The sequence below is a fragment of the Balaenoptera borealis genome (genome assembly GCF_965194805.1).
Source record: "Balaenoptera borealis genome assembly, chromosome: 18".
NCBI classification, from domain to species: Eukaryota; Metazoa; Chordata; class Mammalia; order Artiodactyla; family Balaenopteridae; genus Balaenoptera; species Balaenoptera borealis.
In genome coordinates this window covers 21,392,118-21,406,627 of record NC_138877.1, presented here as the reverse complement: position 1 = coordinate 21,406,627, position 14,510 = coordinate 21,392,118, and the positions used below count along the sequence as shown (strand labels likewise).

Genomic DNA, 14,510 nt, shown 5'->3' with positions numbered 1-14,510 from the left:
TAAAAGGATGAGCTTTTTGATGAATTGTGTATTCTGGTTAAAACACACGCGCACACACACACGTGCACACACACACCACAAAACACATTAGTATCCTGGGGAGGAGGTAATTTGCCAGTTACATACGTGTTAAAATTGAAGCAATTCTTAGAATAAGTCAGACCAAAAGAATACTTTCACAGAGACAAAAGACAACTTTCATACAACGGAAACAGGAACTTCTGAAAAATCGCTCAGTTGTCCAGTTTACAAGGGTAGGATGGTTTTAGAGCAAGTGGGAGAGAGAGAGACCCTCCTTTTAACATTTTGGGCATGTGGAGTAGTGGTGGATCCGGTTAAGTAAACTGTGAACTTCTTGATGATACGCTCACTGCTTTTCTAAACTTCGTGACAGTAGCAAAGACACTGTTTAACCAGCTCCAGCCCACTAAATTCTTGAACTGATACATTTTGTGGGGGACAGAATAATGATCCCCTGAAATGCTCACATCTAACTCCGGGAACCTGAATAGGTTGTATTTCACAGCAAAGGGGACTTAAGGTTGCAGATGAGAATTAAGGATGCCAATCAGCTGACCTTCAAACAGGGCGAGGATCCTGGATCATCCAGGTGAGCTCACTGTAATCACAAGCAGCCTTAAGGTGGAAGCGGGAGGCGGGAGAGCTAGCTCAGAGTGATTCAGTCTTGGAAGATGGCGGCCGGTGGACTCTGGAAGCTGGAGAGGGCAAGGTGATGCTTTCTCCCCCAGCCCCTGGAAGGAACGCAGCCCTGCTGATGTCTTGACTTGGCCCGGTAAGACCTATTTTGGACTTCTAACTAGACTTGAAGGTAACACATTTGTGTGTGTTTTTTTAAGTTGACAGAAGTGTTGCTTAAGTTTGTGATAATTGTTACTGCAGCAACAGGAGGGGAACACACATTGCCTGGACGGGTTCCTTCTCTGATACTTGGGTGTTGCTGTAAGTAGGCACATTCAGGGGGTCAGTCAGAGAGTGGGGCCTCTCCAGCCTTTGCTTGTACACAGCGTCCTCTGCTCCCACTGTTTTGATGGCATTGCCTTTGTTCACTTGGAGTGAGATTCAACCCGGCAAACTCTTCAAAACTTGATGAGTTTTGATGCCATCCAAGCTCATGTATGAACTTTTAAACCTTCCTGTGAGGAAGAAAACTGTTCCACAATATGAAAAGCAGCCTTGCTTTTCACCTTTATGTATTGTTATTGAAGTGCAATTCACAGCTGTAGCCATGTGGGGTGAAATAAGCATGAGACTGGGGGACAGAAGCCCTGTCTTTTGTCCTTGGTCCTTCCTCTTCCTCATACAAGCTACGGATGTGATGGACTTGTTCTCCCATAAACATTTACGAGAACTTTGTCGAGTTCCTCAAATCCTTTTGATATTTGAATTGAAACTGTGGGTTTAATTTTGGGGGAAACTAACATCTTAGTTCTGCAATTTACGATGTCAAATTATCCCAATATGAACATGTTGTATCTTTTTAACTGGCTAAGTCTTATTATTTTGTCTATAACAGTTTAAGGCTTTTTTGTCATAAAGGTCTTGGGAATTCTTATGTTATCTTTTTTGCATCCAGTGTTGCTGCCTGCGTCAATCTGTGTGGTTGTTATTGTTCCTTTGTATGGTGTGTTACTTCTGAATGGTCAGGTAAATGTTGGGCTACTAGTATTTCCTTTACAGATTTGCTTCTCATAGGCCTAAGTATTTTTTCTTGAGTTTGTTCTGAGGATTTAAGCTGCCACAGCTGATTGTGTTCAGCAGGAGAAGGGGTTTTACAGCTCACGCCCTAGCCTGTGTGCCTCCTGGTGATTCTATTTGGGGGGGTGGGGAGGATGGACCTTAGGGCAGAGGACCTCTAGCATTAAAAGGTGGGCTCAAAGGTCCCCCATTTGCCCACACCCTCCCTGGATGCCTGCACGACACCTGCGTGGGCTGCTGCTCTAGCTCCCAATCCCCTATCCCTTGGGCTGGGAGGACCAGGAGGAGAGAAAGCTCGGGGGCCAGCTGGCTGCTTCTCCCCTTTCCCCGTGCTTTGATTCGGCGGTTCTCGACCTCGGAGCACGTTGGAATCACCTCGGAGCTTTAAAATACTGACACCTGGACTGAACCTATAGTCTGACTTTGAGCCCCAGGTGAGGCCTAGGACAGAAGGTTTTAAAACTCCACAGGTGATTCTTATGTGCTGCGAAGGCCAAGATCTGCAGCCCTGGCCTGAACTTAGCCCACCGGCTGGAGGAGGTACCAGCCAAGGTTTCTGTTTCTCTGTTTGGTCACCAGGCAGGCAGTCCCGGCCAAGGGCAGTGGCTCTAAGGGGAAGCCCACTGCACTGTCTGTGGCTCTCGGCACTTTTCCCCTCTGGGCTATGTGTCTCCCACGTGTGGACCTGATCACCTTCTGTTTTCCTAGAGGTTTTTCACAGCTTTTATGCTAGTTCTCTGATTCCCCAATTCCCCGCTTCTGTTAGGTTTAGAAGAGGTAGTCTGCAGTCCCAGTGAATCTGCCTTTGTAATAGCACCTGGAGGCCCTTCTTTACTTTTAAACCTGGAAGACTAAAGGGAAACCAGCCTGAGGAACTAAGCCCGAAGGGTCCTGGTCATCAGCAGCACATATATTTTCCTTCAGAACATTATCAAATTGTAGGGGGAGGGCTCTGGACACAGTGTCAAGTCTGGGATTTGATTCTTTCCTAACAAAGAAAGTTTATCCCTCAGAGTTGTTGGGAGGATTAAATGAGAGAAAGTGGCAAGGCCCCCAGTGGCATCTTTTAGGAGATGCTCACAGATGTTAGCTGAACTTGAACTCTTGTGGTGTGAATAGGACAGAAACGTTCATTAACTGATGTGTGACGGGAGGATCAATGCTCTGAGAATAAGAGAATCATCTAGTAGGTGGTGTTACAAATATCAAAGGCTTAGGTATTCCTCCGTGGCTGTGAGCCATACCTTTAGTACTCTCTTCAGTTATGATTGCTTTTAGACTCTGTTAAAACTTAGTTAATTAGACTCCTTCTCTGTTAGCCTACAAGAGGGGCACATAATAGAGCTCATACAATTTAGCTCATTTCAGGCTTGTACTGGCTTGAGGTAGAAGCTGCTAGAATTGACTTTTATTGTCAGGAATTCCAGTCGTGGTCTGTTTTTCTTTGTTTTCTTTTCTTTTTTTTTTTAGCCTCTATTAGAGTAAAATATCACTCTTCCAGGTCTGGCCCTACCTGACTTCAACTCTTTCTAGGCTGAACTTTTCCCAGGGATTTTATGGTGTACGTCACTAATAAAAGAAGTCAGCAGAGACTCCCTAGGTTCAGGGATGTGATCATATAATTAACATTTGATTAAGGGAAAAACAGATCACAGCGTTTGGTTAAGATCATAGATTACGTCCCACTCTCCCCTGCCAGCCATCCCAAACCCCCGGTTTTAGTTGAAGAGTATTCCTGGAAAAGATGTTGAAGTCCTAATTCCCAGTATCTGTGAATGTGACCTTATTTGAAAATAGTTTTTGTTGATGATCAAGTTAAAATAAGGTCATGAGAATGAGCCCTAATCCAGGATGACTGGTGACCTTATAAAAAGGGGAAATTAGGGTGCAGAGAGAAACACACAGGGATAACATTACATGAAGATTAAGGTAGAAGTTGGGTGGTGCATCTATCAAGACGAGGAATGCAAAGGATTGTCAGCAAAACACCAGAAGTTGGGAGAGAGGCACGGAGCAGACTCTCCCTCACAGCCTGCAGAAGGAACCAACCCTGCCGATGCTTTAATTTTGGCCTTCTAGCTTCCAGAACTGTGAAACAATACATTCCTGTTGGAGTCACCCAGTCTGTGGCATTTTGGTATGGCGGCCTAGGAAACGAGTACACCCTCTTGCCTTCACTCTGCCTCCCCGGAGAAGTGACGCTGTGGGTCGGTCAGATTCAAGGACACTCACTGAATTGAAAAGGCCGATAGTTAGCTACCTTTGACCTTCAGAAAGTACAGTTTCACATGATCCAACCTCACATTTTTCTTGTGTGAGACCCTAAATAGATCTCATTAGGGTGGGCTGGGGGGGCTGTCTCGCATTTCCACTTCTTCCCTTGTCTGGAGTGTGAAGCGGGTCCCCGCTGGGAGATACCCTGGCCACCTTTTTCTTTGGCTTTTGCTTCTGCGTCTGTGGATGCTCTTTATTACACGTAGCCAGACAAACTATAACAGGGGACAGAACTCCAAAGCTTGCTTTCCCTAAAAAGGTCTGAGGTGGGGTGGCAGGTGGGGACCTTTTGGTGTTCTGAAGGGCCTATGAAAATGTTAAGATCTAGCAAAAATCCAAAACACATATATGTAACCTTTTCAAAATAAACATCTAAGTGTCGATACAATGTAACATCTAACGATCAGAGCTGACCCGGCTACATTAATATGCCACATTGAACGTACATGTTTAAGATGATGTGGGTGGAGGCTGTAGAAGTAAGAGTTACCAAAGGTCTTAAACAACCCTGGGCACTGGGGCAAAGGGTCTTTCCTCTGGCTACCACCATCTGATACTTACAACTCTTCCTTGCTGGTATATTCTTGACATTCAAGATAAGAGACTGGATTTAGGACAAAAGGGGTAGAACGATCCTTTGTCCTGCTTCATCCTCTGGTTATACATTTCTCTTGGAAAACTGACAGTGTTCTAAACAGTGGGTTAAGAACAAGATTCAGGCATTTGTGTCCTGCCAATATGATTCTCATTCTCCTTATAAGAGTACCCAATTTGAATAGTTTTTCTCTGTAAAAATCCCTCATTAAAATAAAGCAAAACAGTAATCCCTCATGGCTTTCTAATCAACCTAATAGGCAATTTAGAAAAGACTTGAAGTAAAGTTGTACCTAGTGTTTGCATTTCTTTCCAGTGAATTCTCAATAAACCTAATTACTCAACCTCTCTTTTTCCCAACAAAGACAGGTAGGAAGTAAAGACGTAGGAATGTTACTTCACTCACTATGAGCTTATGAAACTCAAGAGATTAAAAATTGCAGCAGGGTTTTGAATAGAAATGAGTCTTCTAAATGGATGTGGGGCTTGGCTAGCTCTCTACCTTATGGAGTATCGAGCTGTTAAGTCAGTACGAGTCTTATATATGCCTTAAAGTTTGTGAAAGGTAAGATCAGCTTGCGCTTCTCTAGTGAAGCCTGTTCAACTCTTAGTAAAAAATACTAGGGCGAACGGGGCTACTGGTATATCTAGTATGGTGGTTCTTATATATGCTCTCTCACAGTACTTTCATCCTGGGATCAGGGTTTCTTATGAAAAGGCTTGTAACTTAGGTTAAGGGGATATCATTATCTAACTACTTATCATTCATGGGGAAAATAATTTTTGAATGTCTCCTAAGTGTCAGGCATTATGATGAGCACCAAGGATACAACCTTGGCCGAAACAGTCCCTGACATCAGAGTTTACAGTTCAGTAGAAGGCATTACTAACAGGGTAATACATCCTAGGGTAGCAGCAGTTTCAGGGTACAATGGGAGCACAGAAGGGCACTTGGATATGGGGACAGATCAAGAAAACTTTCTGTAGAAAGGGATCAAAAACTGAGACCTCAAAAATAAGGCTTTATCCAGACAAATTGGATACATTCCCTAGAGACAAGAAAGCACAGCCCATAATAAGAACTGAAAGTCATTCAATATGAGGTAAGTATCCTCCAGAGAGAGATGAGTCTGAAGAAGTATGCAAGAGCTATATCTTGAAGGGCCTTGTGAGTCATTTGGAGAAGTTTTAACTTTATCCTGAGGGCGATGGGCAGCCATTAAATGATTTAAGGCGGAGAATGGAAATGATCGGATGAAAGGTCTGGCAGTGTGGAAAATGGATCAGAAGGGAACTAGACCAGTAAAGAGGCTGATGCAGTACACAGGGTGAGAAAGTGACAGACAGCAGTGGGGACAGAAAAGTGGAGGATTCATAAGACGTTAAGAGAATTAGTAGAACTTAGTGATTAGGTGTGGGTACAGGAAGAAAAATGAAGACTGAAGGTGTTTTAGCTTTGTAGAGTGGAACCTGAAATAGAAAACAAGTTTTAGGGAGAAAGTCATAAGTCAGTTTTGGACACATTGATTTGGAGCTTCTTAGTAAACAGATATGAGTCTGGACCAGGAAGGTGCTAAGAATTCCTCCAGGACAAGCCCCTCAGACAGCTGTCAGGGGAGGACTCTAGGAAGAAATGAGTGCCGAGCTGAGTCTTGAAGGGTGAACAGTAGTGGTCGTAATAAAGAAGGGGAAGGTGCTCCAGAGAGAGGGAGTATCCTGATGAAAGAGACTAGAACACAATGAGGAGCTGCCGGTAGCATAACAGGGTTGAGATGGAGTAGAAAGGCAGAGAATAATTTTTTTTTTTTTTAACTGTTAAATTTTCTTGTAATAAAAATTGCACAAATATTCTAAATGATAATACAGAAACGTAAATGATTGCTTAACTGATTTTAATAACATGACATAAAGCCCCTACACTTGATATAATTGTTATGCAAAATACATAGATGAATATTGTCTTCTTTTAAAAATATAAATAAGCAAGACCTGAAAATAGGCAAGTTTCCATTAAATAAATGAAAATTTAAAAAAAAAGTTTTGCTTTCCACATCATTTGGAGAAGGGAAATTATCATTTTAAAGAATATTCAAGTTTATTAAACATTTAAAAAAGTATTATAAAATGTTTAACTTTCATTAGCTTCAAGGTTTATGTTACTCCCATATTTTGCATATGACTGTACTTTCAAATCTGCTAACACCTGCTGAATTGATTCCATTCTGGATTCTAAGGCGTCAGTTTCTTCTTGCAAATTTTTCTTTGCTTCTTCTAATATTTCTTGTGTTTCTTCTTCAGAATGGCTAATGGAAACATCACAAATCTGATAAGGTATCATTAAGCAGTCGTTGTCTGCAAGCATGATGTCCTCACAAACATCTTCTAAATTCTGGAGTTGTTTCTTCTTTTACTTCTATTTCTTCCTTCAGCTCTGTGATTCTACTTGTATTCTGTGCAAATCTGTTTGTCTTTTGTTGATCTTCAAAAGTAACATTGACATCTCCTGCAGCCGCCTTCTTCATGGTGGCTGCCATCCTGCGAGAATAATTCTTGATAAGCCTTCCATGTCATGCTTTATGCACAAGGAACTAGGAAGGAGCCAATAAGATTCTAGGCAGAGGATAGACCTGGTTATATTTGTGCTTTACAAATTAGACTGGGCACTAACATGACCATGAACTAGAAATGGGAATAAGTCAGACCACTTTAGAGAATATAGCGCGATTCCTGTCAAAAGGTAAAGTCTCAGATGAATGCCAAGGCAGAGGGGATGGAGAAAAAGGAATGAAATCAGGTGATATTGAGGCAACAGAAATAATAGACATGACCATGGACTCTGGGAGGCGAGGAAAATGGCAAGAATGATGCTCAGGGTTCTGACTTGGCCACTTGATAAGTTAGACAAGATGGGTGAAGGGAAGGAGCAGCTATTGAGAAAAGCAGGAGAGATGGGCCATAACCCTTGCTTCTTCATTCTACTGGAGCCATGAGTTGTTTAAAAGACTGGAATTTTTGTTCACTACAAGAAACAATTGTAACTTTGATCTGCAGTAAAGTATTTGTAGTGATGTCACATTATCCTTTTCTCTCAATATTAAGGTTCAGGAATTATTTCACTCTGAAAAACTGCTTTTCTCTAAGGAGACAGCAATACTCAACATGCAGGGAAAAAGAAAATACTACTATAACTTAGTATCTACAGGCATTTTTCTTTCCCAAATAATCAGACACAAAGGTTTTTAGTAATTTGTCCAAGGCCTCAAGATGTTACTGTAGGGCTACTCAGTTTCCAAGTTTCAGCTGAAATAAAAATGGTCAGAAAAGCTTTTCCTGAACATCTTCTCTAAATAGTTACCATTATTACTATCGTGGTACTATGTCCTGTTCGTTCATAGCACTTTTATCTGCTTCAAATTATATTTTGTTTACATATTTGTCTCTCACTGTACTATAGGGTCCTGGGTTGGTGTCTGTGTCATAAAGGGTACTAAATATTTTGACTGTTCCCCTGGCTGGACTTCTAATCTGAGGTCTAAGTCTACTTTATGTTGCTATATAATACATGGAAACCTCCATACTAATTAAGAAATCCCCAATGGTAACGTGAACAAATTAAAGCAAAACCATGGTGCCAGTTATGGTAAACTGGGGGGAGGGTGTGTGGGTGTAGGTTTGTGTTTGGGCCTGAGATGGGGAGGTCTGTGGCAAAGGAGGATTGCAGAGCGAGCTCCCTTATTTTCTTTTGGATGAAGGAAAGCTCTACTGCTTCCAAAGAGAGGAAGAGCTTTATGGAAAGAAGTCCAACTTATACTATGTTGTCTCTATGACTATATTCTTAAGCAGAGAGATCCTGAGTGAGCCTTTCTCCAGAAGCTGGCTTAATTGGATTCAAACCGGGCAGAATGAATTCTTAATCAGAACATATTTTATTTGCTTAAAATGAATATTGTTGCAGTTACCCCCCCTATTTATTAACAAAGTGGTCATTAACAGCTATCAGTGGCTGACCTTGACAGATTCCATTACTGAAATAATGAAGTCTGATGGGTTACTATTATTAACATGTGCTAATGGTTTTACATTTGCCGAGCAAGAGATTGGAGTGAAATAGAGCTGCTTACTCAGGCAGGTTGACCACAGGGAGATGGAAGGAAGTAATGAAAAGCACAGGGAGCTTGATGAAAAATGAATGGCTCCCAGGAAGAATTTCTACAAATGAATGCAAATTCAGATATATATCTTTTAATCACCATGTTGAAAAGGTTGATTACTTAATATTAGAATCACCAGATGTTTTTGTTGTAGGCAGAAATGGGAAACTAAGTGGGAAAATAGGAATTTATCCCTTTAAAAGGACCTAGTCATTTCATAACAGCTGGTAGGAAACTGAACCAAAATGATAAAATGAAGAAAGCAACCAGGTTCAGAGCCAAATGGAGGAGAAAAGCTTAGAAGCAAGAAAAGGAGAATAAGATGAAATCCTATTGAGTGTTAGCATTTCTGAAACTTGGAGTTTGGGATTCCAAAGGATATGATTTTATTTTATTTTTTCTCCTAAGCAGCTTCCTTCTCACTGACATACTTTTAGATTGGGGATAAGGGAAGGACATTTTTCACAAAGCCATTATTAAATTTTCAGTACCTCTAGACACATGACCCAGCGACAAATACCAACACGGCTCCTTCCACCACCCCTCCCCCATCCTCAATCAGCTGTGGGCCAGGGAGTAAACTTGCCCTTGTGATATAGTTTGGGAGACATAGAAAGGTCTGTTTTCAAATTGTCTCTCCCACCTTCCCCAAATTTTCCCATCACAGATTCATTTCTTTATATTGCACATCTTGATCTTTCTGGCAATCTCTACTTAAAATGCACCCATTTCTGGAAGGGGTGATAACTTAGAACCCATTAGCTCTTATCAACTAAGACCTTATCCCAAATAGAAGTCCTGTAGGGGCTGAAGCAGATGGAATGAATTATTTTGGAGAAATTTCCCCTCCTCCAAGTGCTACTTTGCAGAGGTGGAAAAGCCCATTTGTGCCTCTCTTACAACTCTGAATAGGAGGTTCCTTCTCTGGCTTAATCTATTGCCCAGACTTCCTGGATCACTAATTACCAAACTGAAATCAGTTTGTTTTATGCCTTTACCTATTGCCAAAGAGCCCAAGGTAATGAGGAATACTGGATACATGTGGGGACAACCCCCCTTTAGAAGACAAAAATAGACTGTCTTGCTGTTGCCTGCCCTTTAGTTCCTGGGAGTTGGGGCAGGATCCTACTAATTTCTGACATAAGAAATTAGCTGCGGACTTCAAAATGACCTCTGTGCAAGCATGCAAAATAGAGAACCAGACGACAGCAAAGAAGTTCCTTGTCAGATTTGACTATTACAATGAATCAAATTATTGTACCTTCTGTAAGTGTACTTCAACCCAGCAGTTGGTGCACAGTATATAGGCAATGCGTACGGTTTTGAACCAATCAATTTAAGCATTTCACACTTTAGAGGAGATGACTCACAGCAAGTAGCTCCTTGAAAAAACATTTTTTTCCCCCTGTGTGTTCAGTCATTAAGGTCCTATTCTGTAGGTACCACAATCTAAGAATAGAGGTAAGCACTGTGTAAGATACGCTCTATGCAAATTAATGTATTAGGGAAGGCAAACTATACTATCAAGTTTAATAAAATATAAGCAGGACAAGGAAAATTAGGGGAAAAAGTACTGTAGAACTTTGGGATAGATCCAGGGTGGCTCTGAGGGACATAGAGGCCCCCAAAGAGAAACCACCCAAATAGGAAAGAGAAATGGGGAAATAAAAACTGGCTGACCCTTGATTGGGAGATGCAGTTGTTAGTGACTCCTATTAAATGAAGTCTTTGTAAGACAACTTACAACATCTGTTGGGTCAGTTAACTCTAAGAGTGTCCTCTAATTGGTAAGAACTTCGCTGGTAAAATACTCCACTTTACAGAACTTGGAGGCAAGACTTACAGGAAGAGTAAGAAGTGAAGTGAAGGGTGGGTAGGATCGGAAATGATATTTCAACCCTGAAGCCAAAGAGTCTAGTAACTGGGGGAAGAGCAGGCAGGTCCTAAGGGAGATAAAGTGCAAGTGAGGTGAAGTGAGGGTGGAGAAATGGGCAGGTGCCTGAGGGCAGAAGGACTTATTTAGCATTTAAGCCTAATGAAAGCATTTCACAGTCATCCTCAGGGAGATGGGAAGCCATTAAAAGTTACTAAAAGGTCTTTACTTATATAGCTCATACCTCTGAATTCTGTTGAATAATGAATCAAACCTGTGGTGGTTTAAACACTCAAGTGTTCATCTACAAATTAACTGGGTTAATAGGTATATGTATTAATGAGTATATAAACAATTTTGGCACCTTTGTGACCAGTTGATTATCATGAAGGCATTTTATGAGAATGAAATATACAGAGTACATCGACCACAGCTGACTTTTCCTTGACGTAAATAATGGTATGACTTTCTTGATTGTGAATCTTATCAAGTACTGAAATCCAACTTTTTAATAAAGTAGTATAGGGGGTTAGTTTTCCTAAGTTGAAGTTGGTGAGAGCATATGATTGCTATATGCAACATTTTCAATAGCACAACACATGAGGCAAAGAACTATAGTAAGGCAATGCACCCAAGGAAAATTAAGTTCTTTGCTTGGTTCATTATAACACTTTATTTGAATATCCCTATTTTGGACTATGTAGAAAAATACTGGTACTACTTATAAGATGACATTTGTTCTACAAATAAAACAAGTTATTGGTGGAAATATTAAAAGAGTAGAATGCTTTTAAGCACTTGTTGGTCATTTCCGTGTAAATGACTTAAATCACTAATTATACAAGTTTCCAATTTAATCCTCAAAGAAAATATCAAGGACCTCTATACTGACAGTCTCTTTGGTATAACCCTGTTTCACCATGTACGTTTGAGAGTAAAAGTTTCTTTTAAAATCTGTAACTTAGGTTCTTTAATTCAGACTTATTTTCCCAGCAATTAATCAAATAAGTCACATTATAAATGGTTATACAACTTTGAGTTAGCATATTACTTGTATAGACTTTAAGGGCAAATACAAATTAAAAGCAAGAGGATAAATACTCCTTATTAAAAATAAGGGAAGGGACATTCCCTTCCCTTCTCTTAGAGCATTTTCTTTTGTAAAGTTGTAAATTCTTTCTCTGGCTTTGGACTTAAAATCTTTTAAAAAGCCTCTTGCAAGTCTTACAACTAGGAATGTCTTTCCCAAGGACCGGGGAGCTAACCCTTTGAAATGCCATCATCAAGGGAGATAGGACCTTTAAATAGCAATAGACATGTCTAGTGGCTATCTTACAGTTCAGAGCTATTGCATTCAAGGCAAAAACATTTTGGGGTCATTTACTTAGAGTATATGTATATATGGGTATGTGTATGTATATACACAACCTGTGCTGTTGGGGGCAGGGGGCGGATAAATCTGTAGTATGGAATGCTCATCAACATTTATCACTGACTGGAGGATACACAGACCGAAGTTGAAGCACCCCTAAATGTTGTTAGCGGCAATGGGAACGTGTGGGTGCTCAGAACAAAGTAAGCTTTTCTGGGCTCCCTCCAGCCATCTCATGAGACCTTTTTGCTCTCTTCATTATTTTCAAGTTCTGCTGTCTTTATCTTGCCCACATCCTGGGAATCCTAAGAGGATTCATTTGTAAGAGTTTTATAAATTGCTTTGTAGATTAAAATTCTCTATAAGGTGTTTATTACTCTGAGCAGTCCTGACTTGGAGAGATTAGACTTCTGACAGTTCACACTTCCAGGGCTCAGAGAAATGCATCTGTGTTATTACCCCAGGAGGCTGGCTCACACAGATACAGTTGGATCAGGTGATCCACTTCCTCATGTGCTTACCTGTGAAGCTGACCCATCCTTCAGCCTTAGCCTGGCCTCACAGTTCTCCCTTCTCTGCTTCCCTCCTTTTCCTGGGGTCTCTCAGCTCTTGGGCAGAGCCACCCTAGACCTGCCTAAAGGCCTTAGGGTAGGGAGAGGCTGAGGAAAGATAGTGCTGCACAGTGGAAATAGTCATGGACTTCAAGTCAGAAGATGTGCATTTGACCAATTCTGCCTTCTTAATTATGAAATCCTGACTAGCTACTTAGTCCCCTTGAGCTAGTTCTTATTTAACAAATTTATTGAGCACCGACTCTTGGGCTTGGTATAGTATGTGGGGCTGGAGATTCATCAGTGAAGTAGACTACAAACCCCTACCCTCATGGAACTTTCATTTCAGCTGAAGATAAAACATAAGTAAATATATAATAGAAGCTAATAAAATAAGGTAGAGGGGGAAAATGGATAAAATGGATGGGGAATAGATGGGAGAGAATGTGATAACTTCTCTGGGGAGATCAGGGTAGGCCTCACAAGAAATAAGCATTTGAGCAAAGGCTTAAAGCAAATGAGGCAATAGAGCATGTACCTAATAGAACATGTACCTATCTTGGGAAGAACTTTCCAAATTGAGTCCAGAAACAGGAAAATAGGAAACTAAAAACTAGTGGTTGACCCTTGCCTGGAACTAATAACAATGACAACAGCATATTCTTAAAATGCTTACTATATGCTAATCATGTAGTAGACATAAAGTTATCTGGCATATATCTTATATCTAAAATATATCTATTCTACAAGCTGGTTACAGCTGACCTTCATCCTGGAAAGTGGAGGCTAACCCCCAAATCTTAACAAATTCCCAGTCTCGGGGAAGGGGCCATTTTCAATTTGAATGTCTTATTCTACAGTCTACCATTTATGGATTTATATCAACATTATGACAGAGCCTGGTACTAATATGAATACGATGTATTATAAAATTGTGGAGACAATTCTTCATGGAACTTTGAGTTGCTATTTCTCCAGAGTATCTTTTCAAGGATGTCTGAATAGTGAACAACCTTGGATGATATAGTGTATCCATCTGAAGCAAAGGGGGAGGTTGCTTACTGCTTATCATAAAAGATTTGGGTTTGTTACACTCAGATTCCTTTTCTCTGTGCAATCTACTGTGGCTCCCTTGGCATTGCCCTGTGTGAAACAGGGCTCAGGCAACCAGCACAAGAATATGATGATACTCTGGTTGTTACTGCCGGGAATCTCTGGTCCAAGAGTCTCATATTATCTGCCAGCATCCATGAAACTGTAGCAGGCTAACCTGTTACCTTGCAAGTAAAGTAAAATCTAAGATACACCCTTCAATCTTCATGTGCACTTTTTGAATGAATTAGCAATTTTGTTAGACCAAGGGAATAGTTAAAGGAATGTGAGAAATGATGATATACCTTATAAACAAATTATTGAAGAATTTCCTGAAGTCTAAATTTTAACTTTGTCCTGATTGAGTACAAAATACCCAGGTAACGTAAGAAATAGTTCATCAACTGTCTCAGCACTGCTGCAAAGAGGGGGTCAATTCTTAAGTACCTGGTTTCCTTAGGCAACTGGGAACCTAGTCAGTCTGTTAAGTTCACAAGTTTATATTATCAGTGGAAACTCTGTTTCCATATTCAAACAAATTTTTTTCCCCCATCTCTCTAAAGGTATGGGAATGTGTTTTCCCTAAAGAGGTCAGACTTCAGGGAGCACATAACATTTGAATAATCTGAACACTCAGCTTTCTTGGATGTGCGATGCTGCCAGAGCCAGGGCAGAGAGTCAAGCTGAATGGAATTACTGAATGTGTTTGTGTGGCTGGAAATGCAGCTTGAAGATGAAATGGAAGGCAAAACTCTGACAGCTTGGTATTGAGATTTAACGTTTGTACAAGGTCTTTGAGGGTGAAGGCATGGCTAAGAACAAAACTATTCAGAACATGTATTTGGAGGAATTGACCATATGACCAAAAGCAAACTCCTACTCAAGAA

At 40.7% G+C, this 14,510-nt stretch overlaps 1 protein-coding gene and 1 pseudogene across 3 annotated transcripts in view; both read right to left on the bottom strand.

Moving 5' to 3' along the window:
• HTR2A (5-hydroxytryptamine receptor 2A) overlaps window positions 1-14,510 on the bottom strand; it is a 59,185-nt gene that overhangs the window by 19,302 nt on the left and 25,373 nt on the right. The window lies entirely within an intron of this gene.
• Window positions 3,960-14,510, bottom strand: part of LOC309615679 (prefoldin subunit 4 pseudogene) — a 31,393-nt pseudogene continuing 20,842 nt past the window's right edge. Inside the window, exon 2 of the transcript XR_014249809.1 lies at window positions 3,960-7,119. The product of XR_014249809.1 is annotated as a prefoldin subunit 4 pseudogene (transcript). The remainder of the gene's footprint in view (window positions 7,120-14,510) is intronic.